Source organism: Cryptomeria japonica, chromosome 8 (assembly GCF_030272615.1).
Source record: "Cryptomeria japonica chromosome 8, Sugi_1.0, whole genome shotgun sequence".
NCBI classification, from domain to species: Eukaryota; Viridiplantae; Streptophyta; class Pinopsida; order Cupressales; family Cupressaceae; genus Cryptomeria; species Cryptomeria japonica.
The window spans coordinates 221,052,573-221,078,798 of NC_081412.1; the positions used below are offsets into that span (position 1 = coordinate 221,052,573).

Genomic DNA, 26,226 nt, shown 5'->3' on the forward strand with positions numbered 1-26,226 from the left:
GTTTAGAAGCAATTTACTTTTGTAGCTAGATTGAGCTTTGAGAAAGGAATTCAAACAATTGTTGTACATGATGGCTTTGAGATCAATGAAATATTGAAGTTATGGTGTTTTGTTGCAATTCTCTTGGTTATTTTCATGGTTGTTCATTTTTCTTGAATCATTCTCAATCAAAGTAGTGTGTTAATTCGAAGGACAAAGTGTTGGACTTGATCTTTGGTAGGATTCGCTTTCCAAACCACTAGCTTCTTGCTGATTGTAGGAACGCCTTGTGTGGTCTACTGGAGATATTTGAATCGCTTAAACTTTCAATCGTTGTGGTATCTTGGACATGTACCTTCGTGGTAGTGTCCTTGATCTTTGATGTATTGGAAAATCATTCGTTACCTTAGAAGATCGCATCAATTTCAATTGAGTTGTTAATTTATGGCAATATTGAAGTTGGTAGAATCTCACCAAGTCTCGTCCACATTAAGTCAATCTTAGGGTTAGACTAGATTAAACCTCTTGCAAACCCTATCCTTTTGATATTTTTTGAAAAGCTTGTTTAGTTTAAAATCTTCGGCAACGTAAGGCCCCTTGATGACACAGCAATGACAACGACCACTGGTGCTTATCCACACGTAGAGACCCTACTAAAAAGAACATTGGAGTCATCCTAACTGATCCTTCTTGCGATAACTTCAGCAGTTAGCGACTTTATTCAAGAGAGGATAAGATGCCTTTGGGTATTTTATTCTGTGTATGATTGTGTACAAAATACACGTCAACAGGCATACATCTACAACCATGGTATCCTGCAGTCAGTTTTGGAGTTGGTACTCTTCTGCAAAAGGGTTTGCTGATTTTTTCCTCAAAATCATTTTTTCAGGCTTCAATAATTCGCGTGTGCCAAATCTCTAATTCGCGTGTGAAGGCTACATTCGCTTGGATGGCTTTTGGTACTCTTGGTCATTTACATTCTATAGATCCTGGGAGGGTCTCCGTAGCAGCAGAGTGTTCTTTGCATGTGTGATGATAACACCTGCAATGTTTTTTGTAGGGTATTGAGTACGATGACCATTAGGGAGGGTGTTAAAATAATATTAATATCTTCTATAATGGTCATCTTCTATTTTTAGTTGTCGACTCATTTAGCTTTTTAGTTAATTAGCTTTTAAGCTTTATTTAGCATTTAGCTTTTTCTTTTTAGTTAATTAGCTTTTAAGCTTTATTTAGCTTTTAAGCTTAATTTGGCTTTCACGCTTAATTTAGCTTTTAGCTCTTTAATCTTTTACTTCAACATTATGTTCTAATTATAGAACATCGTCTTGTAACCTCTATATATACGTGTGTATATCGTTCAATGTAATCATCCGATTATTGAATCATTCATTCAATTTATTTTTCAAAAATTGAGTGACTTCTTTGATTTTTCTCCTCAAAAATCATTTCTGGGTTTATAATTTTTTCCTAAAAAATCATTCGGTAGGTTTTTCTAATTTTTTGTCCTCAAAAAAATTATTTGTAAGGGTTTATAAAATTTTTTCCTCAAAAATTATGACGGTTGTTCCTGTTTTAGGGTTTTTTACCGTTTTGTAAAAATAACAATAATTTGTAAAATCCAGTTTTCAAGGTTTGGCGATTTTTTCCACAAAAATCATGGTTTCTTGCAGTTGTTCTCGATCGCACTATAGTGTCCCTCCTCGACTTGTCTCTTGTTTCATGCATGATAGACTTTTCTAGACTCATTTATGATGATACTAGACACTATGTGGACATATGCTACTTGATGACCTATGTGGTTGATGATATTTGCTATTTATGATCATGTTATATGATGGACATATGTTGGTAGATCCTATATGTTTTGCTATGTTGGATTGATTATATTGCTTATGGAATTGATGGCATCTTGGTTATACTAACCCTATTTCATGATCATATGTGACGATTGGCATTATGATGTTTATGTGCGTTCTATGACTGTCTTCATGATAGGGACAATGTCACATCACTCATTGCGAGCATGATGTGGCGTTGCGATTCTCTATCACTTGCTTGTCTATGATATATTTGTATATGTTGTATCGTGGCTTTGTGGATGCAGGAATTGCAGGTACCAGACATCGACTCCACCTGGCTGCACAGGTCTAAGCATGTCTTTAAATCCCAATGGCAAGTTGTCAGAGATGGCATGAGTTCCCTTCATATACTCTAGGCTTAAGATGTCTACCTTAGGTTGTTAGTTGACTTGGCATGATTCGCCATGTCAGTCAGTGAGATGTGGTTCTTGTTGGCTTGTTAGTATGTAGTTGTTTATTTATTTATTTAATTAATTGATGGATTATTTTATTTTATTTTTGAACGATAAAAGGCCGAGGACAAAGAATTTTATTAATAAGAGATAATTACAACTCCATTCAGTGTGGGCACCGGTAGGAAAGAATGGAGGGAAGAAAACCTCCCGTCTAGCCCAGATCCATTAATGGATCAGAGAATTGATACTAGAGATAGCTTAAAATAAGGGAGATGATACAAGGATCTCTGGAACATGCATCCAAGAAGATCTACAAGAGAATGCTTAAGAAACATCCGCAATTTCCTTAGAGCTGCAAGTTGCCCCATCTCTGATAATGACATCCTCGATCGGAAATGACAGCACAAATCTTTAACTGAATTCTTAAATGCAAGGTATGGATTTGACCAATCCCCTAAACTGCACAAGAATCTCATTACACCTTTCAACCCAGCTCGATGTTAGAATAAATACAAATACAAAAATTTCAGATTCAAAAGATATAATAGCTTGGGACATATCTAACTAGCAAATTCTCACAGCGAGTCTCCATACCATAGACTCTGGGGAATACCTGCCAGATCTTTCCAACCTGTCATATCATCATAATATCGCAGAAATAGTTAGCCAACACAAGATATCTTGTATCCATAATGCTCAGCTAGTACCAAAATCTGCCGCAGGGAGGTTTTTAGAAAAAACAGAGAGTAACTAATTAGGAGACTATTCAAACGAAACAGCCCTTCCAGATCCAACTCTAAATAGAACAGGGGAACCTGCCAGCCATCATAGATTTAAAATAGCACTAATCCATTATCAATTTAAAACCTTTCTATCAAAAGGCTCACAGCTGCCTTGCAAGGGCGAAATAAGAGACCTCTTTCGTGAGAATGCTCAAGGGATTTTGAATCTTCCGAAAGGACGCAATACCTTCTGTGCTAAAGAGCTAATATTGCAAATAGATGAACAAATGCAGAAAGATAGCTAAATATATAATATATATATATATATATATATATATATATATATATATCATGATGGGCCAGCATTACCCTAAAAATAAGATAGACGATTGAAATAGAATTAACTAAACCCATAAGTAGAAAATTAGAACGAAAACATAACTAAGTCTAGTAAATATGTATAATGAACAACCATAAGTCTTTTTAGCATGTATAATATGTATGAAAGTGAAAACTTTAGAAATTTTTACGGAGATGAAAGGAAAACCAGAGGCAAGATCCCCCATTAGTGGGCCAGTTTTAACATTTTACGCAACACTAATAACCAAAAAAAGGCCAAAAAACCAGGTGGCTTTCCTTACGGAAGGAGCCTCATCCTCTTTTTCCCTGCTTGTGGGGGTTTCTGGAGCTCGAGCTCTCTGGCTTTGCTGAAGAGGGATCTGCAGGGGAGGGAGGAATTCGCATATTGTCCGAGATGACTGTGATGTTTTCAGCTTCGAGGTAATTAATCAGCCATTTATCCCACGGGGGCTTTTTAACTTGCAAAATCCACAAGAGGAAGAAAAAATTCCTCCTTTTGACAAGACTATAAGCTTCAAAGGCCGAGGGATCCTCAATAACCAGGATGGGAAATCGAGGCACTGGTTTATTCTTCCTAATAAGAACATCGTAGTCCCGGGGCCTAGGAGTCGTAAGATCCTCATCAATGTTGACCACCACCCTTTCTAGTTCGCCCAAGACTTCCTTTTTGAAGACCTTTTTGCATAGCTTCACCACTACATCTCTATCTTTCTCCAGATGCATGGCGATTGCTAGGAACATTGCTGCAATGTCAGGGTTCGCTCTAGTCCGTTCCTCATTTAGAATATAGGCTTTCCCTAGGGTTTTCATCACGGCACCAGTAATCAGAGGATTCTGTTGGGCCAAAATGCCTTTCATTCTTTCCTCTTTGATCTCCCCAACAAAGGCCATCTGTCGTTTCAAACCAAGAAGTCTAAGAGGGGTATCCATCAGAGCTAAATGAGAGATAGACAAGGACTCCAACCAAGCGGGCTAATAAAGCTGGCAAGTTAATGCTTTGTGAAGAACAACTAGTCTAGTTGTAGAGAAGAGTATAAGGCAGGTTAGGATCAAGATTGGAGGGTCACGATGCAAGGGATGCGATCTTCAAAGATCTAAGAAATAATTACCGCCGCCTTAAGCCTTCAAGCAGAGGATACTCATGCTTTCAAATCATTGAGGGAGCGTCACCTCATCATTACTAGGGTGCCATCACAATGGTACTGATCAAGGAGGAGATGCTGACGCATGATATTCGTCAAAGGAAAGGCACATCTCTCCTGACAGCTGAGGCTAAGGGTAAAAGGTCTGCTAAACTTACATGGCATGGAGAAGAAAAAACGGCGAAATTTTAATGGCTGGGTAAAATTTTAATCCTAATAGAATACAATGTATATGTGAATAGTAATACTTATATATCCATGTCTACATATTACAGATGTGACGAGATATGCATGCATGTTTATAAACATATGCCTGTTCCTATATACTATTGCAGCCTACTAGTCTACAAGATATATATGTATACAGAACTATTCCTTTATATGAGCCTGTTTAATTACTATATATATATATATATGTATACGTATCTATAAAGGTAGGTTATTGGGTGAGAATGTAAATGAGTATATATATATCTTTATTTATATATATATATATATTTAAAAATGAGTGTAAGTGTCAGTGGATGGTAGACTTATTATATGCCTGAATCAAAATAGGTTTGCGAGATTGACAGAGTATATATAAGCATATATTTGTGATTGGAAAACTTTAGATGTAGTTTAAGGGGAGATGGATGCCATCCGCTCCCATGTTAGCTAACTCATCCGCCCTTTTGTGGCCTTCCCTATAGATATGATTGACCGTAAACCTCTCAAACCCTTGACATAAATCAATAGCCCGAGACAGCAGGGTGTTGAGTCTCCAATTGGGCATGCTGCCTTTTCTTAGAGCATTGACAATAATAGCTGAGTCCCCTTCAATATCCAAATTCTTCACACCTAATTTTCTACAAAGATTCAAGCCTACCACCAAGGCCATTAATTCCGCCCAGTTATTAGATTTGATGCCTACAGGGAATGCACGGATGGCTATTTCCTTACCTTCCCAATTGTGGATAGAGCATCCTATGCCTGCCACTCCTGGATTGCCCCAGGAAGCCCCATCAAAGTTTAACTTTAGCCATCCCTCGCCTGGAGGGTGCCAACTATATTCAGCTCTTTTCCTTAGATTTCCTTCAGGGCCATCCCCCACAAAGGGTGGGATAGATAGACCCTCCCATAGTCCTTTCATCTTTTCATCCCAATAGGTTACTGTGGCATTCTTCTTCATACCTGAGTTGATCCGGCTATTTATGAGTTCAATAATAGCAGCCTCAATTTTATTGATTACTCGATTCACCTCTAGTTTTTCATTTTTGAAGAGACGTCTATTTCTTTCCTTCCACAATTCCCATATTATGGAAGATGGAAGAGAGATCCATAAGCCTTCAAAAAAACACCCTCGTCTAAGGAGAGGCCAAGCTCTGAGCATCCCTAAAATGGATTGGGGAAAGGAAGAGGACCAGCCAAGTTTCTTGGTGAACCAGACCCAGCATTGGTTTGCATAGGTGCAATTGAGGAGGAGATGGTTGGTGTCTTCTTCATTCATTTCACAGAGAGGGCACTGACTAGGTCCCTCATACCCCATCCTCCTGAATTTATCAGCAGTCAAGAGCTTGTTCTGGAGAGCAAGCCATGTGAAGATTCCAGCCTTGGGTAGGCAATACCTATCCCAGCAGAGTTTCAGAGGCAGCTCTGTCATGGGTCTAAGGTGGGTTTTAGTGATTTGAGAGTACCCATCCTTAGAGTTATATTCCCCATTCAAGGAGCCATCCCATACAAGCCTATCCTTATTTAGGCCAAAGGAGATGTTCCTTTCTCTAAGAATTGCCATGAGTTTGTTTTTATCCCTTACAGGGATATCCTCATTTTCTCTGTCTATCCACTGCCACCCCACCCCTTCCTCTAAGGGGGAGATGTAGTTCCTTAACAATTTCCCTCTATGTGATTCTAGGAGAGCTCGTGAAGGCCCAAAGTCATAGATTTTCTCGATAGCCTTATACCCTCCCCAGGAGTCAGACCAAAATAGGGCTTCATCCCCGGAACCAAGGTTCCAAGTGAGTTTATCTAGATAAAATCTTTTCATTCTAGAAGATTTCTTCTTTAGATAAAATCTTTTCATTCCAAAAGATTTCTTCTTTAGATAAAATCTTTTCATACTCAGATAGTAATAATTTTTCTTTAAGGTAGAGAGGTTCGTTCATCCCCCAATCCAGAACTTCCTTATTAACATCCTTAAGATCGTTTTCTATTAATAGTTTCTTGTCAAAGATGTTACCGAAGTGCTCCCTATTCCACTCCAAGAGCTTTCTTTTGATAAACTTCAATTTGTTTGCCACAATAAACATTTTCGAGCCTGAGAAAACTGAATCACTCTACCAGTGTTCAATTAGGTTGATGATGTTGTCATCCTTGAACCACATGCTTTCAAATTTGAACGGGCAATTTCTAGGAACATGTTCTGTCATAATGTTAAGTTGAAGTGGATAATGGTCAGAGCCAGATAAAGGTAGGATCTCTGCTTCCATGGTATAATTGAACTCCGAAAGCCCCCCATGGATGAAAAATCTATCAAGTTTTTCTGCAATATTGCTAAAACCTTTCCTTCTATTGTTCCATGTAAAGGTGTTCTCTGTTGTCTGAATTTCCAACAGGGAGTTCCTATTGATCCAATCATTGAAGTCCAAAGCCACGGGGGCTAGCTTGATACTGCCTCCCCTTTTGTCTGCTGCCTTAGTGATGGCATTGAAATCTCCTCCAATGATACAAATCTCGTTCGGGTAGTTACTTAGGAAGGCCTCAAGTTCCAGCCAGACAAGGGCTTTGTCCCTATTCTGGATAGGACCATAAACATTGATCAAGTTAAATCTTAACTTATTATTATAGCTTGCTACCACTCCACCTATCCATTTTTGTTTTATCTCTAATGGTGAAAACGAGGAGTGTCTAGGATCCCAAATGATTGTCAAGCCTCCTGATGCCCCCATGGCCGGGAAATGCTTCAATTTTCTAAAGCCTAATTTCTTCTCAAAAAGGTCAATCTCGAATGAGTTCATTTTAGTTTCTTGGATTAGAATTATGTCTGGTTTTGATTCAAAAATACAACGCTTTATGATACCCTGTTTGTTAGGGGCATTCAAGCCCCTAACATTCCATGATATGATTTTCATGGTTCTGTGGGGAGGAACTTCCCCTCCCCTACATTAAATAGAGATGAGATTTTTGGCTGTCCCCTAGCTTCCCCATCCTTGGCTCTTAATTCAGCAAGGGATCTTCTACCCCTTCTTTTGATGAACTTGGCACACTCGGGAGAGTCTTTGCTTTCTTCTGAGTTATGAATGCCTAGAATGTTTAGGTTCTCATTTTCTAGATTGTCCAAAGCCACGAATAGTTCTTCTGTTTCCAAATTGACTCTGGCATTATCCACTAAGTTTTTAACGTAGAGCTCCCTCTATCTATCCAATTCTTCGGAATCACAAACCTCATCAACAAATTGTTCCATTAGGTCATTAACTACTTCTTCCCCAATATAGTTGGCAATAATATTGATCTCCCTTGCTACTTGTTCATTCTCTGTCTCTGCATCCGCCAGAGAGTCACTCTGATTATTATAGTTTAATTTGATTATTTAATTATTTGGGATTTAGTGTTTATTTATTATTGATTTATTGTTTAAATATTATTTATTCATTTATTTATTGTTTAATGTTGCTTTTATATTTTAGTGTTGATTAATATTTTATTAATGGCTTTTATTTATTTATTTATACTTTGGTTATTTGTATTTATTTATGTATTTATTTAAGTGGCTTTATTTTAATTAATAGCCTTGGTTATTTAATTGGGCATGGTTATTATTTATTCATATGGTGAATACTTTATATTATTTTACTAATGTTCTCTTGTTACTTGGTAAATAAATTTTATTATATTTCCTACCTACCATTAATTGTTATTGGTTAAAAATGTATTGGGAAAATAAAATATTATATGAGGATGGGTAGGTAAGATTTGTTGGTTTTCGAATTATTTTCATTGACCGGTTTTGAGGCTAGGTTTTTTAATGCAATCCTTTCTATTCGGCAGCCAATGCATTGTGCCTGTTAAAATAATATTAATACCTTCTATAATGGTCATCTTCTATTTTTAGCAGTCATCTTAGTTGTCGACTTACTTAGCTATTTAGCTTGTTAAGTTAGCTTTTTATTATTTAGCCTTTTAAGCTATATTTAGCTTTTTAAACTTTTTAGCTTATATGATTTCACTTTAACGACTAGTTCTATTTATAGAACATCGTCTTGTAACCTCTATATATCGTTCAATGTAATTATCCGATTATTGAATCATTCATTCAATTTATTTTTCATGGTATTAGAGCATGGAAATTAAAATTTTCGAAAGTTTTTGTTATTAAATTTTTTCGAAGTTTTTATTGAAGAGATTCTTTTTAAACTATTTTTTTTTTTTTAAAAAGAGCAGATTCTTTTTCTCTTCCTAGGCGGATTTTTGCTTTTGTTTTTTAATTCAAAAATTGTTCGCAGGGTTTCGAATTTTTTCCTTAAAAAATTATTATCTATCATCCACAAAGCTTACGTGGGATTTCCAAGTTTTCATAATTTTTTCTTGAAAAATTGTTTGTTGGTTTTCACGATTTTTTCCTCAAAAATCATCTGTAATACGCGAAGTTCACGTGGGATTTGTGATTTGCGAAGTTCTCTGGTTTTGATCGATTTTTCTCCTCAAAAATTGAGCTTTGTTGCAGTCAATTTGGGTCACACCTGCCAAGGTGAACATCTGCAACCGTGGTATCTTGCAGTCAGTTTTGGAGTTGGTACTCTTCTACAAAAGGGTTTGCTGATTTTTTCTTCGAAATCATGGTTTCAAGCTTCAGTAATTCGTGTGTCAAATCTCTAATTTACATGTGAAGGCTACATTAGCTTGGATGGCTTTTGGTACTCTTGGTCATTTACATTCAACAGATCCTGGGAGAGTCTCCGTAACAGCAATATGGTCTTTGCATTTGTGATCATAACACCTGCAGTGTCTTCTGTAGGGTATTGAGTATGATGACCATTAGGGAGGGTGTTAAAATAATATTAATATCTTCTATAATGGTCATCTTCTATTTTTAGCAATCATCTTAGTTGTCGACTTATTTAGCTATTTAGCTTTTTAGTCGACTTATTTAGCTTGTTAAGTTAGCTTTTAATTATTTAGCCTTTTAAGCTATATTTAGCTTTTTAAGCTTTTTAGCTTATTTGATTTCACTTTAACAACTAGTTCTATTTATAGAACATCGTCTTGTAACCTCTATATATACGTGTGTATATCATTCAATGTAAGTATCCGATTATTGAATCATTCATTCAATTTATTTTTCAATGTCCGGGTTACCAATTGGAAGATTTCTATTCTCGTGTTCTGTTTATAGCAAATGCGCTATTTCAACATCTGTGCTAAAACTTATTGCAAATGTGAGACTCTGTTTCTCATATGCGCTATACTAGGTGGCATAAGCGTTGCCAAAATCTATAAATGCGCTAATAGTTGTCATATGCGCTATAACTTTCAATATATGTGCTATTAGATTTGTCATATGCACTGTTAGTATCAGTAAAGGCGCTGCTGAACATAATGTATGCGCTGTTTTGCGTCACAAATGTGCTAAAATGCTTAGATTATGTGTTTTGTTCAGTCTTCTCAGTCTAGGATGATTTTTCGGATCTGTTCTTGTACCAGAGGCTTATGTTGAGATTTTTTTATGTTTTCCAGCATTGAATTCTATCTGATTTGATGTTTCACTGTGATTTTATGCTCCAGCGAGTTGATATGCCTTGTCGTAGAGGTTTTATGCTTCTCCAACATGTTGATAAGCCGTGTTGTGAGGTTCATTTTATTGCTTTTGCTCCAACGAGTTGATAGGCCTTGTTGTTGAGGATTACTTCATGTTTATGGCAAATTTTGATTGCCCATGAGATGGCTTTGATTTACTATCTTGCATTGAGGCTCTTGATTGATATTGATGACTATGTCTTCTTATGTGTTGTTATGGATTCTCTTGGATGTTGCTTTGAGCCTCCTTGTTGTTATTGTTGTTTTGGAACATGTTAGGGGGAGTGGGCTTTCATGTGATGACCAAGGTCGTGAGAGATAGGCTACTAAGAGGTTCCTTGTAAGGATGCTTAGGGTCTAGACCGCTAGGCCACATTGGAAGTTTTCCTTATTGTAAACAAGTGATAACATTAATAATTAAATTAGATGGGTTGGGTAAATAGGATTCATCTAATCGAGATAATTAATAGTTGTGAGCCCCAACACTTGATCCTAGGGAGGATGTTTTAGGATAAGTTTGAGAAGGCCATTGCGATGGCAAGTCGATCTCCCTTGATTCTCTCATAGGTTGAGATGGCTCCACATGTCTATCAAGATTATGCCTTTCAGGGCAGTGTTTCTATGTTTTGGAGGATAGCATGTGATGACACTCCACTCCTACATGAGTCGTTTGCTTGATTTGTGTTGTTATCTTGATTGGTTGGTACGCCTCTAGGAGTTTATATTTGTGGTTGCCTTGTGATTGGCGTATGTTTATGTATTGTTGTAGTGCTTGAGTTGTTGAGTATCTTTGGTTGTTAAGTGTCAACTTAGGTCTAGAGTGGGTGTTGGGACCTTGTGTCATCTCCTAGCACGGGAGGTGGTTCCTTTGGTGCCACATGGTCGGGTGGTTGAAGGCTTCTTTCATTGGGATGTCTTCGTTGGTATCTTCATGTGTGGATGTGGATTCTTCTTCATTGCAGCTCGAGGATGATTATTGTAGTAGACGGATGTAATTGATATCGTGATATTTGTAATGTATTTATCATGTAAAAGATGTAGATGACATTATGTATTAGGAGAGATATGCTCTTGATGTATAGATCATGTATTTGTTATAGTGGATGTTGCCTTAGGACTTGGCATATGACTGTAGAGATATACATTGAGATGTATTATGCATTTATTCTTGTGAAAATGGAATCATGACATTAGATGATTATGATGGACTATCTTGAAATGAAGTAGATTTATGTTATTGGATGCTTGCAATGGAATTCTTATTATGGATAAATGTAATGGTTAGAAAGGGATCTATGGTTAATGACTGAGTTGTAGGACTTAATGTTTAAAGGAATTTATGTAAGTGGATTTGTCATATTGTAGGAATTATGGTTGATAAATGAGATGATGTTTACGTAGATGGCATTTATATTTATGTTCATATTAAAGGATAGGAAGGAATAAGTAATCATGTGTAACTTACATTTAGGTAATCTTGGTATAAAGGAAATGTGTTCATGATAGTAAGGATATGGTTAAGGGGGTTAGGAACTTTTGGAATTATATAATAAAATGAACTTAAGGAAAATGGATTGGGTTGCATTGAAAGTAAGCATAGCATGTTAGTTAGTTGCATATCATGAAATATAAGAGTTAAGTGTATTGCACTGATAATGAAAATCTTAGATGTTGTAATGGAAATGAGTAGATTGTTATTGCTTATGTTGGTAGTATAAGTAATGACGTTGAGATACCCTAGGGAAATGATAGTGATAATATGTTATTCCGCTTAAGTAATTAGTTTTATGTGTTATGAATTATGTTCATAATGATTAGATGATAATGGATGTAATTTATATTGCATAGATGATGATATGTGTTGCATTAGATGTTATTAAAAAAAATATTATCTCCATTAGTTGTTAGTTGCTTTATTTCTCTAGGGTATTTTGGCGTGCATTGGGCAACAGTCTACACAAGGGTTTGCCAATTTCTCATCAAAATCGTGGTTTCAGCTTGAGAAGCTATTTTCGGTATCTCTAGCTATAGGGAGGGGCAATTTTGTTGGACGAATCTGAGTTTGTTTTGGATTTCTTAGTCATTTCCAGAAGTTTTTGCAGAATTAGGGAGGGGGTCTCAATAGCAGGCTCATTTTACAGAGCGTTCTGAAGAGAAGGGGGAAGCTTTCTCTACGCATTTGTGACCAGAAGGGGGCAGCCTTCTACGCATTTGTGACCAAAAGACCTGCAAATTGTCTTTTGTAGGGTTGTTAGGATGACAACCATTAAGGGAGGGTATTAAAATATTGTAATGTTTCTTTAATGGTCATCTTAGTTGCTTTAGGAAGTTTCCATTTCTGTGTCCAATTCACGATTGTTTCATTTAGAAACATCGTCTTTGTAAATCTATTTAAGGAGCCTTTGTCTCTTTTGTTTAATACAATCAATTATTTTAACATTCTTTACATTCTCCAGTTTTTCTTTCCATAAAGCCTTTTGCGTCCAATGGCTCGGGCGAAAACTTATTTTTCTAATGGCTCTAATATGACCAAATGCCAAAATAATATTTATGGTCACCAACCTTACTTATGAAACCATGTGCAAAAGTGCACTTTCTCATAAGGGGACTGTTGTGACGTATTCACACATCGCCCCATTGCAAATGGGGACCCCTGCTTTTTTTCGCTTTCTAGGGTTTTGCTTTCTGGGTTTTAGAGTTTTGTCTGTTAGCCTTTGCTTTTCGAGTGTCGCCAGGGGGATCACCTGGATAGCAGGCTCTGCTTGAGCTAGGTCAAGTTGGTGAGTGATGAAGTCTGGAATGTCATCCTGATCTTCAAATGCCCTGAAATTTGGCTAAGTCTGGAATGTCCTGATCCTAAAATTTGGCTGTCTGGAATGTCCTGATCCTGAAATTTGACCAAATCTGGAAAACTGAAGAATCCTCCAAAAACTAGATTTTGCAATATAACTCTTGGAGGTTCGAACCCACTCTCAAACATCCTGACAGTATATATGGAATATAACTTAAAGTATAAGAAAGAAGAAAGATATAAGGAAATGTCACTTATACTTTAATGTTATATTCCATAAAATGATCCTGACGAAGAGTCCAAAATGTCAAATTTCGCTCAGATTTCGCTCCTGACCCTTCCAAAGGGTCCAAAGCGAATTTCGCTCCTGGCCCTTCCAAAGGGTCCAGAGCAAAATTCTTGAAAACACTCATTTTTCCTTTAGCCAAAGTCAGGATTAAGATGGAGATGCATGAGGGAGTGTCTATGTTTGCCTCCCAAGGAAGATTAGAGTTTGAAAAATCAAGAATCAAGGTCAAAACATGATTTTCGCTCCTGACCCTTCCAAAGGGTCCAAAGCGAAAATCCTAAAACCCATCATTTTCTCCAGAATTTGTGCCAAGCCATGCCTAGACTAAGGTGAGGGATGCCCTTGAGATTGCCCTTGAATTGATTGTTGTCTCCAAAAATGATGATTTTGGGCTAGAGGAAGAAATTCGCTCCTGACCCTTCCAAAGGGTCCAAAGCGAAATCCTCCAAGACTCTCTTTTATCTCAAGTTTATGCTAAGTCAAGTGTGGATCGGAGTAAGTTGAGATTGGAGATGTCCTCAGGAATGACTTTGAGTTGCTAGTAATCAATGAATTGGAAGGAATTAAGCAAAAACAAGAATTTCGCTCCTAACCCTTCCAAAGGGTCCAAAGCGAAATTCTTCAAATCCATCATTTTCTCCTTGGATCAAATCAAATTTTTGGTTTTTATGGCATGGATGGGAGTGAGAAGGTGTGTCCTTGCCTTTTGAAGTTGATTGAGGTTGAAAGAATGAAGAAATGAGCTCAAAACAAGAAATTTGCTCCCGACCCTTCCAAAGGGTCCAGAGCGAATTTTCTAAAAACCTCTCTTTGCTATTAGCTTTGTGGGCTAAGGTAAAATCAAGGAGATGTCCCTAAGAGTGACTTCAAGTTGCTAGAAATCATTGAAGTTGAAGAAATGAGCTCAAAATGAGAATTTTGCCCCTGACCCTTCCAAAGGGTTCAGAGCAAATTTTCTCAAAACCACCTTTTTCCCAATTTTGTGCCAAGCCTAGTGCTGACTAAGGTGAGTTTTGATGGGAGAGGTCCTTAGAAATAAAATTGACTTCTCAATGATTATCAAATGTGAAGGAATTGAGCCTAAAAAGTGATTTTCGCTCCCGACCCTTCCAAAGGGCCAAAGGGTCCAGAGCGAAAATCTTAAAAACCATCTTTTCTTCCAAAATTTGAGCAAAGTCAAACCTGGACAAGGGTGAGAGAAGTCATTTGGATTGCCTTAGAGTGGATTTTGGTCACCAAGAATGCAAATTTTGAAGCTAAAATGAGAATTTCGGTCCTGACCCTTCCAAAGGGTCTAGAGCGAAATTCCTAGGATCACCCTTTTTTCCTTGCAAATCAAGTCAAGTTTTTGGTTTTTATGGCCTAGATAGGAGTGAGGCGATGTGTCCTTGATCATGGAGGCGGATTGGAGTTGAAAAGATGAGGAAACAAGCCTAAAATAAGATTTTCGCTCCTGACCCTTCCAAAGGGTCCAGAGCGAAAATCCTAAAAACCATCTTATCCTCCAAATTTTGTGCTAAGTCAGGCCTAGACTAGGCTGAGAAAAGCTATTTGGAATGCCTTGGAAAGATGTTTGACCTTCAAAAGTGTGAATTTTGAGCTAAAAGGTGAATTTCGCTCCTGACCCTTCCAAAGGGTCCAGAGCGAAATTCTTCATCTATCTATTTCCTCCTTGTGTCAAGTCAAGACTAGGAGTCCTAAGGCATAGTTGAGGTTGAAATGATGTTACTTTGCCCTGCAAGATGAATTGAAGTGAAGAAAATGAAGAGTTGTGACCTAAAAGGTGAATTTCGCTCCTGACCCTTCCAGAGGGTCCAGAGCGAAATTCCCAATTTCACTCAAATTGCTCATGATAGAGGTCAAGGCGTGGATCCCTGGGCTCTGGAGGAAGGAAAACTAGTGTGTGCTCGCCTTGGAAGGTATTTTGGAGAGGAAGCATGATAGATTTTGTCCTAAAAAGTGAATTTCGCTCCTGACCCTTCCAAAGGGTCCAGAGCGAAATTCTTAAAAACCTCTCTTTTGCCCCAAATTTGCATCAAGATTGGTGTTGGTTGAGAATGAGCGCGTCCATGGGCATGTATCTAAGCAAGTACGGTTGCAAAGTGAGAACAATTTGAGCCAGGAATGCAAATTTTGCTCCTAACCCTTCCAGAGGGTCCAAGGCGAAATCCTTATAGGGCTTGTCCCCAGAAAGAATATTGAGCAAGCTTCATTTTAACATCTTCTTGTTGATGATTTAAGGTAGAAAGTGCTATGTTGAAATGAATTTATTGTGTGTCCTTAATCATCTTTCGGTTTGTCTTGCAGTTAAAAGAAGACCAGGCCAGGGCAAGGACGACCTTCTCCGGTCCAGCATCATCAAAGACGACCTTCTCCGGTCCAGCATCATCAAGGATGACCTCTTCCAGTCCAGCATTTCAAGGAAAGGTACACCATCCATCCTGCACATCAAAGACAAAGGAGGTCAGAGCAAGGGTCCATTGGAGAAGCAGATAGTCTCAGAAGAGTTAATTAAAGTTAGCTTCTCAGCATCATCAAATTGAACCTCAACCAAGTTGCAAGTGTCAGACAAGGTGGCGTTTCAGTCATCACTCCTCCAGTCGGATTGGTCCATCTTAGCGTGTCCAAATTCAATGCACCTGACTCATCAAAGATGACACAAACTTCGATGTACCTACCCCGGTTATCCATTGGTCGAATATTCCGGAGAAGACGTGTCCAAATAATGCAATTATTTCATTGGCCAGAATTGAGTTTGTTGTAACAAACCCTAATTAGGGTTTTCATTGTAAAATCTCGGCCATTGATCTCAAGTTGATATGAGCCATCGAATTGTATTGAGGGCACTATATAGGCCCTAGCTCCTCATTTGTAAAGGATAATAGTTAGTCAGGAGTTAGAAGGTGAATAGTTAGAAATAGTGAATAAGTCAATTAGTAGTATAGCAATTAGAGTAGAATAGAAAGAGAAGGCAAAGATTGTTGCCAAAATGTTGTAAAAGGCTTGTAAAACTTCATTGAAGAAATGGTGAAATCTATGGGTCGATTCAACAATTTGCATGGTCTCTATACTTCTCAGATTTGATTTCATGTTATTAGATGAGTCGAAGAAATGTGTTTGTTTGATGGTGAAATTTGTATATCCATACTACTAGCAGTTTGTTGATTGCAGACTTGCCTTGTGTAGTCAACTGGAATCATTCAGCTTAAGCTTAACTTCAATTGTCGCTTCTTCACTGATATGCATCAGCCTGTAGCGATGATCTGAACATCATAAAGCTTTCCTCTGAAGATCGCACTAATCTTGTGGAGATGGTCTTGGGATGTCAAAACAAGACTTAGTTAGAATTTCATCAAAGGTTATTCATTGCTCCTACATTCTTAGTGTCAGAATTAGATCCTTTCCTCGCCCTCATCCTTTTCCTTTTTTTTTCAAAATCTAGACTAGAGAAATCCTATGTTCCAGTCATATTCAAAGCGAATCAGACGTTCAGTCATCAAGTCTAAGTCCCCTTGTGATTCCAGCAAAATCACATCATACCACAGAGAGCTTATCCACGAGTAGAGAACCTATATACAAGAACCTTGGAGTTGCCTCGACTGAACCTTCGGCGAGATTTTCAGCAGTCGGGAAACTTTGCTCAAGAGAGGATAAGGTACCTTTAGGTATTTTATTCTGTGTCCACATGTGCATGAAAAACACATCAACAGGGACCAAATGAAAATTCTCTCATTTCGCTGGTTGAAGCAGTATTGATGCTCAATTTACCAACTAGATTTCAGATCTGGGGCTTCATCTACCACTATTAGAAAGGTCCTGCTACTGCCACTTGAAGACCCAATTAATAGAGCCCCTTTGGAGTTTATGCCTCTTCAGGAGATCAAAATCATGCATAATTGAACAGTTAAAAGTTTGATAGTTTCTGCTCTAATATATCTATTATCTTTGGTTTCCTAATATTTCATATCTTTACAAAGCAATAGAGTTTTAGCTGAGACCATGCAAAGATAAAATTTAAATCGAAAAGTACTCCTGGCAAGTTAAGAACAAATATCATCATCAATGCAAGCTCAGGAAAGAAATTCCTTCAAGGTATTATCTTCCACTTATAATTTTTAGCATTTTTCTATTTAAACATTGGTAAAGGAATGAACATTTTTTGTGTGCAAAAGTTTCAAGCAAATCTACTTCAACTTGACAGCAAAGCACTTGTAACCACCCCATCTAGCCTCCTATTTTCACATAATTCCAATACATGCAATGACCATCATGTTCAACCAAAATATGCAACACATAGATACATACTGATTAGTTAGATTTAATATTACATTAAAATTATGACCACACAACATGTTGAAATTTATCCCCAAATGTAATTCAGATGCCCATAATTGTGTTCTGCCAGATAAGAAAGAAACCACATCAAGACACTAATTGAACTTTATGGTTGATTTTGTAATGAGGGAATTATCAAGATGCATTTTACACCCATTTTCTGGGCGAAAACCCAAACAATGCACTTGCAACATCATAGTTTTAATCAAACTTTGATACTATCCTGTAATAGCAAAGACTGCATGTACCATGTAGAACACTGTGCAAAAAAAACAGGAAAATACTAAAATGATAAATTACTCGCAGTTTAGAGTAGCTCGGAGATGATAAGAAACAGAATACTTGTGATATATGACTAGACCAACCACCCTTTTTTCCTTCATTCTTGTCTGCTTCTGTAATGTCCCCTTCTCAATCCTGATCTTTTCAGTGCCCGTTGGCCTTTTTCTGGAGACCCGGAGGCTAGTCGGAAGGTAAAATTAGGGTTTCCTATTTTTGAGGATGTCTTTGCTCGAAGTTGGTGGATTCAATGGCAGATTCTTTCTGGGTTTTTAGAGAGCTTCGCAGTGGTATGTTCATTTCGGCATTCAGAGCATTTTCTGGAATTTACTATTTTTAGTAAATTCTATTTTTGGCAGTAAACAGGTTGGTCTCAGGCAGTTGACTTTCCCCTTTAGTTGACTCAAGTGGCATATTCAGTTTCGGGCTTCAAAATGCAGTTTTGGAGAGATGAACTCATTTCACTTAAAAATAACATTATATTTTAAATGTTATTTTATCACCTTGGCCTAGTCAAATAACTTAATGTTATTTTAAAAGGTGGTCTTGAAGGGTGGCGCCATCATTAAGAATATATTTAATTTATGTTGAATTTCCCTAAGTCAAAGCAAGCTTAATATGGGCGCATTTATCAAGGTATTGATTTTAATTAAAATATCAATATTGAGCTTGAATGGAAAAGGACGCCATCTTGGAGAAAGAGCTAGGGTTTTGTCATTCAGATGGATTTTAGGGTTTCGAGAAGTCAACAGGAAGTTATAAAAGGAAGGCTTTGTACATCATTTGATATCTTTTTTCTACAGTGCTGTTATGCTGCCGATTTGGCTCTGGGTTTGCTTCGAGGAATGAAGGCCTCCTAGCTCGGGCATCGCTTCTTGTTTGTGAAACAACAACTAGTGGTGATTTCAGTTTAGTTTTGCGAGTTCATTGAACATTGTGCATTGTAATCTGCATTTTGACTCTTTAGATTTCTGTTTCTGCATATTAGTCAAGTTCTAGAATTGCATGTTTACTACAGCAGATCTGTATCAAAAAAGACAAAAAATAGGTTGTGAGTATTGCATAATTCATATTGTTTAAGTTAGGTGCCCTTGTGTACAAGATTTTGGATTTTTTAGAGAAGTACATGATTTTATAAAAGAAAATCGCCCCTGTGCTGGGCCGTACCATTCATTGTGTCATTGGGATTCGTGCACTTCTTGGAATCTGCATTTCAAGTCTGTTTTATGATCTGAGTTTGAGCGCCTCCATCTCATTAGAGTTTTGCAATTGGTATCAAGCATTTTGGATGAGTAAAGAGTGAGTTCCGAGCATTTCAAGGAATTCTATGTTGCTGGTTATGTGTTGAAAGTGCAGGTCTGTCACAGCAGCTTGGATAAATCTGCAAACTCTCTATTGATTGGTGGTGATGATTCTTTAAAAGCAATGTGGAGACTTCAGTGAAGATTGCCCAAGTCTGGAGAATAAGGTTGGATCTATTTATTGCCATTTCCGTTGATCTTTACTTCTCAGCAACTAAATTCACGAATATTGTATAACTCTATTATATGCTGATTTGTATTGTTAGCAAGAATTCATCTCTTAGATTGTAAGCTGGCAGTAGCACTGACAGCCATTCGGATTTTTGCTTTATCAGATTGTAATAGTCTTCTTACTTTCAGCATTTGATATTGTATTTAATTTTCCTCCGCCCTATGGTAGCTACTTGCCCATTCTGGGTTAGCAAGCACATTCTGGGTGTCGAGTATTTCCAGCTTTCCGCATTTCTTTTCAAGCATAGTCTTCTGTAACACTCCGTCATATGGTCGCCCCTCACTCCATACTGGATTGGGTAGCACATACTTGGCGTTGAGTTCCCATTCAGCATTTAGGGTAGAAGATCCTCTGACCATATGCTCGCCATCATCGGCGCCATCCTTGGTTAGAGTTGTTTCGTACGTTTTGGTTTACCTTCTAACTTTAAAGGGTACTTTGATTGTAATGTTGTAATCTGATAATTGAAAAAACGAAAAAAATTGGCTGAGATTATTTCAGTGGTATCAGAGCCAAGATCTTGCCATCCTGTGAACAATCTGTCTATGAGTGACAGAGAAAAGAGGTACATTGCAAGGGAAGACAAGAAGGCTGGAAAACAGTTCCAGCCTTATCAGGCTCCAGAAGGTCAGACAGCTTCAGAGATCTTGAGGGCTCATTGGGAGTCTTCTCAAGAATCAGATATGGCAGAGGGTGAGAGATCAGTTGGGGGTAACGAGAGAGTTACCAACAACAAAGATGACAGTGGGAAAGGAAGAGAAAGATCTATGAGTCCCGGAAAGAGATTTGAAAGAAAGATGGATGCCTTGATGGACATGGTATCTCTCATGATGGGGAAAGTGGGTCAAAATACCACTCCACAAAACAACTCAGGGCATAGAGGAGAGCATAGTGCCTCCAACCAGCATGATGGACATGCAGCCCGGACTGTGTCAAACAACACTTATATTTCTTCCAGGGCATTCAAACCCACCTTTTTGGCACCTGAAAACACTCAGCCAGAGCCTGAAGAGAATGCTTCATTCGTGGAGCAGTTGAGACTTGGTCGTGCAGAGTATGATTCTCTACCTGACGACATCAAGATGGATATGTCCTATAACGATTTCATGGATCATAAAAGGAAAAACAAAGGACAAGGGAGACACTATGATCAAAGAAGACCATCAAATCAAGGAGACTTGTACCAAGCTGTCAACAAGGTGACACTTCCACACTTTGACGGGAGTGATACCAGTTCAGCCCGAGCTTGGATTCAGAAGCTGGATAACTATCTAGCTCTCAGACCTATGGCAGAAGAGGAAGCGATCAAGTTCGCTACGCTACACCTTGATGGGGTGGCGCATGAATGGTGGTACCATGGCCTAGTTACTCTGGGTCATCAGTCTATCACAACTTATGATGAGTTCACTACTAGGCTCATCGAGAGGTTTGAAAAGAAGGATCCTGAAATTCATTTCAGAGAACTGGCACAATTGAAACAGTATGGCACTGTTGATGCCTACATTGCGGAGTTTCAGAGACTCTCAGTCATGGTGACTGGAATCACGGAGAGGAGATTGGTGATCCTTTTCAGTGAAGGGTTGACAGAACCACTCAAAGGTTGGATTAAAGCTTTTGATCCACCAACCTTGCAGGAGGCCATGAAGAAGGCAAGAAACATGGAGTGGGCTGCTCCTAAGGCAAAATTTCAGTCAAATTCCCCCTTCCAGAAAAGGGATAAAGGGAAAAGACCTCAGCATAGACCTCCTTTGAGACCTCAGCACAAGGAGTTCAAACATCACAATCCCCATGTCACTAGGTTGGATCCTGAAACCCTGAATGAACTCAGAAGAAAAGGGTTGTGTTTCCGGTGTAGGGAAAAATGGTCTCAAGATCATGTTTGCCCTAAAGGAGTTAAATTCAATCAGATTGAGTACTATTCTGCTGGTGAAAGTAGTTCTGATTTTTCCGACCAGCAATCTGATTTTGAAGAAAGTGAGGTAGAAAGAGCTCCAGAAGAGTCCGGAGATGAGAAGGAAAGTGGTGGAGTTTTGGCTCAGCTTTCGAGCTTCCAAAGAAACGAATCATTCAAGGTTCGAGGGATGATCAAAGGGCAGCGAATCGTTGCCTTGATCGACACTGGAGCAACACATAACTTCATTGATGAAGTTGTGGTAGCAAAGAAGGGGCTGCAAACAGAGGAGTTTGAGGGCTTCAAGGTCATGGTTGCCGATGGATTCCATATTTCATGTACTAAGAAAATCTCGAACCTGACCATGCAATTGGGGAATTACGAAGTCAAGGATGACTTCTATGTAGTCCACATTGGAGATACTGATGCTGTCTTAGGCATTCAATGGCTGCGTTCTCTTGGGGAGATCTCCTTGAATTTGCAGACTATGGAGCTGAAGTTTCAATCTGATGGGAAGAAGATAGTTCTAAGAGGAATGTCCAATGGGGGCCCTCGGGTTGTGTCATTCAAAAGAATGGCAAGGCTGATCCGTCACGATCAAGCCGAGTGGGTTGCAGAGTGCATGATCCTTCCTTCTAGTCCGGTTGAGACTAAAAGAGACCATCATCCTGATGTTCAATCTCTACTCACGAAGAAGAGCAAAGTCTTTGCAGATTTGCCTCCTGGACCACCACCTGAACGGGGTTCAGAACATATCATTGAGCTCAAGGAAGGAGCTAAACCGGTGATTACAACTCCATACCAGTACCCGAAGAGGCAAAAGGATGAGATCGAGAAGAATATTCAAGAACTCTTGGAGATGGGTTTCATTCGCCCAAGCAAGAGCCCCTTTGCATCTGTAGTGGTCCTTGTGAAGAAGAAGGATGGTACCATGCGCATGTGCGTGGACTATCGTGCTTTGAATCAAAGCACCATCAAAAACAGATACCCCATTCCCAGAATAGATGAGCTCATTGATGAGCTACATGGGGCCAAGTTCTTCTCGAAGATCGATTTGAGATCGGGTTACCATCAGATTCGAATGAGGGGATCTGATGTGGAGAAGACAGCTTTCAGATGTCACTATGGCCATTTCGAATTCTTAGTCATGCCATTTGGGTTGACTAATGCTCCGGCTACCTTTCAGTCTTGCATGAACCGTGTTTTTCAGAATCAGTTAAGAAGGTTTGTGTTGATATTTTTTGATGACATTCTGATTTACAGCAAGACTTGGTAAGATCATCTCAAGCACTTGGAGGAAGTGCTTAGTATCCTGGAATCTGAGAGTTTGTTCGCCAAAGCTTCCAAATGTGAATTTGGAATGGAGGAGTTATTGTACCTTGGCCACATAATCAGTGTTGAGGGAGTGAAGGTGGATCCGGAAAAAATCAAAGCAGTAGTTGATTGGCCACCTCCTGAGAACTTGACTCAGTTGAAAGGTTTTCTGGGTCTTTGTGGTTTTTATCGGAGATTCGTAAAGGGGTATTCCCAGAATGCTGCTCCCCTTACTGATCTCACCAAAAAGGGAGCCTTTTGTTGGTCAGAAAAGGCTCAAATTGTTTTTGACAAGTTCAAGAAGATCATGAGCTCGTGCCCGGTTCTGGCTATTCCGGATTTCTCCAAGCCATTCGAGCTACAGTGTGATGCATCAGGTGAAGGAGTTGGGGCTGTCCTGATGCAAGACAAACACCCTATTGTGTTTGAGAGCTGAAAATTAAGGGGTGTGGAAAGAACATACTCAATTTATGACAAGGAAATGCTTGCCATTATGCATGCATTAGCCAAGTTCAAGCAGTACTTGGTGGGGAACAAGTTTGTGGTTAAGACTGACCACAATAGCCTCAAGCATTTCATGCACCAGAAGGACCTAAATGAGAGGAAACAGAAATGGGTGAGTAAGCTTCAAGCTTACGACTTTGACATTGAATATGTCAAAGGGAAAAATAATATCGTGGCTGATGCTTTATCCAGGAGACCTCATCTTAGCTCATTGTGTGAGCTTACTGTAGATTGGAGAGACATGTTGCTTGCTGATTATGCCAAAAATCAGTTTGCAACCAGCATTCTTGAGGGTACTTTTCATGATGAAAGGTACAAGGTGGTTGAGGGATTGATACACTATAAGGGAAGAATCTTTCTGGTGGCTGATTCTAAGCTTAAGAAGAAGATTCTTTTGACATTTCATGATATTCCGGTTGCTGGTCACCAAGGTTTTTTCAAGACATATAGGCAGATCCGAGAAAGGTTTTCTTGGAAAGGATTGAAAGGAGAAGTACAACGCTACATTCAGGAGTGTCCTATTTGTCAAGTGAACAAGAATGAGCATACATTACCAGCTGGTTTGCTGCAACCACTTCCTATTCCCAATCAAAAATGGGAAAGCATCTCGATGGATTTCATCACAGGGTTGCCCAAGGCCCAAGGGAAGGATTGTATTTATGTAGTGGTGGATAGGCTAACCAAATTTGCTCATTTCTTCGCCATTACCAGCACTTTTTCTGCAGCCCAAGTTGCAGATCTGTTTTTTCGAGAGGTGTTTAGGCTGCATGGGTTGCCAAAGAACATTGTGAGTGATAGGGACAGCAAGTTCCTAAGTACTTTTTGGCAAGAAGTTTTCAGAATGAGTGGTACGGTGCTCACTCCAAGCATTAGTTATCACCCCCAAACAGATGTACAAACAGAAGTAGTGAACAAGTGGTTGGAAGGCTACTTGAGAAACTATGTGTCAGAGCAGCAGAGAGCATGCGTCAAGTGGCTGCATATAGGCGAGTACTGCTACAATTCTTCTTTCCATATGTCGATTAAGATGTCTCCTTTCTTGGCACTTTATGGGTATCAAGCACCTAGTTTTGCAGATTTGGTGTTTGGTGATAGCAAAGCACCCCAAGCCAAGGATTTGTTGCAGCATAGTCAGGACATCATGAAATCCTTGAAGGATAATCTACAGATTGCACAGACTCAGCAGAAGTTGTATGCTGATCAGAGGCGTGTTGAGCGTTCTTTCGAGGTTGGGGATATGGTTTATCTCCGATTACAACCATATAGACAGTCTACTCTCAAGAAGAGTGGGGCTGAGAAGCTCAAACCTCGCTTCTATGGGCCATTCAGGGTCATCAGGAAAGTTGGGGCAGTAGCTTATGAGTTAGAGCTACCTTCTGATAGCAGAGTGCATAATGTCTTCCACGTGTCTCGCCTCAAGAAGGCACTTGGACATAATGTGGTGCCTTCATCACAATTGCCACCTTTGGATGAAGAGGGACAGTTGGTTCTAATTCCAGAGGAGATTCTCGATTTCAGAGAACGTTCTTTGAGGAAACGAACCATCAGAGAATACCTGGTGAAGTGGAAGAACCTGCCTATGGAGGATGCGACTTGGGAAAGTGATGAGATTCTGCAGCATCCTGGTTTACGATTGCTTGAGGACAAGCAATCTTGGGGAGGGCGGACTGTAATGTCCCCTTCTCAATCCTGATCTTTTCAATGACCGTTGGCCTTTTTCTAGAGACCTGAAGGCTAGTCGGAAGGTAAAATTAGGGTTTCCTATTTTTGAGGATGTCTTTGCTCGAAGTTGGTGGATTCAATGGCAGATTCTTTCTGGGTTTTTAGAGAGCTTCGCAGTGGTATGTTCATTTCGGCATTCAGAGCATTTTCTGGAATTTACTATTTTTAGTAAATTCTATTTTTGGCAGTAAACAGGTTGGTCTCAGGCAGTTGACTTTCCCCTTCAGTTGACTCAAGTGGCATATTCAGTTTCGGGCTTCAGAATGCAGTTTTGGAGAGATGAACTCATTTCACTTAAAAATAACATTATATTTTAAATGTTATTTTATCACCTTGGCCTAGTCAAATAACTTAATGTTATTTTAAAAGGTGGTCTTGAAGGGTGGCGCCATCATTAAGAATATATTTAATTTATGTTGAATTTCCCTAAGTCAAAGCAAGCTTAATATGGGCGCATTTATCAAGGTATTGATTTTAATTAAAATATCAATATTGAGCTTGAATGGAAAAGGACGCCATCTTGGAGAAAGAGCTAGGGTTTTGTCATTGAGATGGATTTTAGGGTTTCGAGAAGTCAACAGGAAGTTATAAAAGGAAGGCTTTGTACATCATTTGATATCTTTTTTCTACAGTGCTGTTATGCTGCCGATTTGGCTCTGGGTTTGCTTCGAGGAATGAAGGCCTCCTAGCTCAGGCATCGCTTCTTGTTTGTGAAACAACAACTAGTGGTGATTTCAGTTTAGTTTTGCGAGTTCATTGAACATTGTGCATTGTAATCTGCATTTTGACTCTTTAGATTTCTGTTTCTGCATATTAGTCAAGTTCTAGAATTGCATGTTTACTACAGCAGATCTGTATCAAAAAAGACAAAAAATAGGTTGTGGGTATTGCATAATTCATATTGTTTAAGTTAGGTGCCCTTGTGTACAAGATTTTGGATTTTTTAGAGAAGTACATGATTTTATAAAAGAAAATCGCCCCTGTGCTGGGCCGTACCATTCATTGTGTCATTGGGATTCGTGCACTTCTTGGAATCTGCATTTCAAGTCTGTTTTATGATCTGAGTTTGAGCACCTCCATCTCATTAGAGTTTTGCAATTGGTATCAAGCATTTTGGATGAGTAAAGAGTGAGTTCCGAGCATTTCAAGGAATTCTATGTTGCTGGTTATGTGTTGAAAGTGCAGGTCTGTCACAGCAGCTTGGATAAATCTGCAAACTCTCTATTGATTGGTGGTGATGATTCTTTAAAAGCAATGTGGAGACTTCAGTGAAGATTGCCCAAGTCTGGAGAATAAGGTTGGATCTATTTATTGCCATTTCCGTTGATCTTTACTT

At 38.8% G+C, this 26,226-nt stretch overlaps 1 protein-coding gene across 1 annotated transcript in view; it reads right to left on the reverse strand.

Annotated features, from left to right (window-relative positions):
• Positions 1 to 26,226, reverse strand: part of LOC131027596 (regulator of nonsense transcripts UPF2) — a 159,750-nt gene that overhangs the window by 19,446 nt on the left and 114,078 nt on the right. The gene's annotated exons all lie outside the window — the stretch shown is intronic.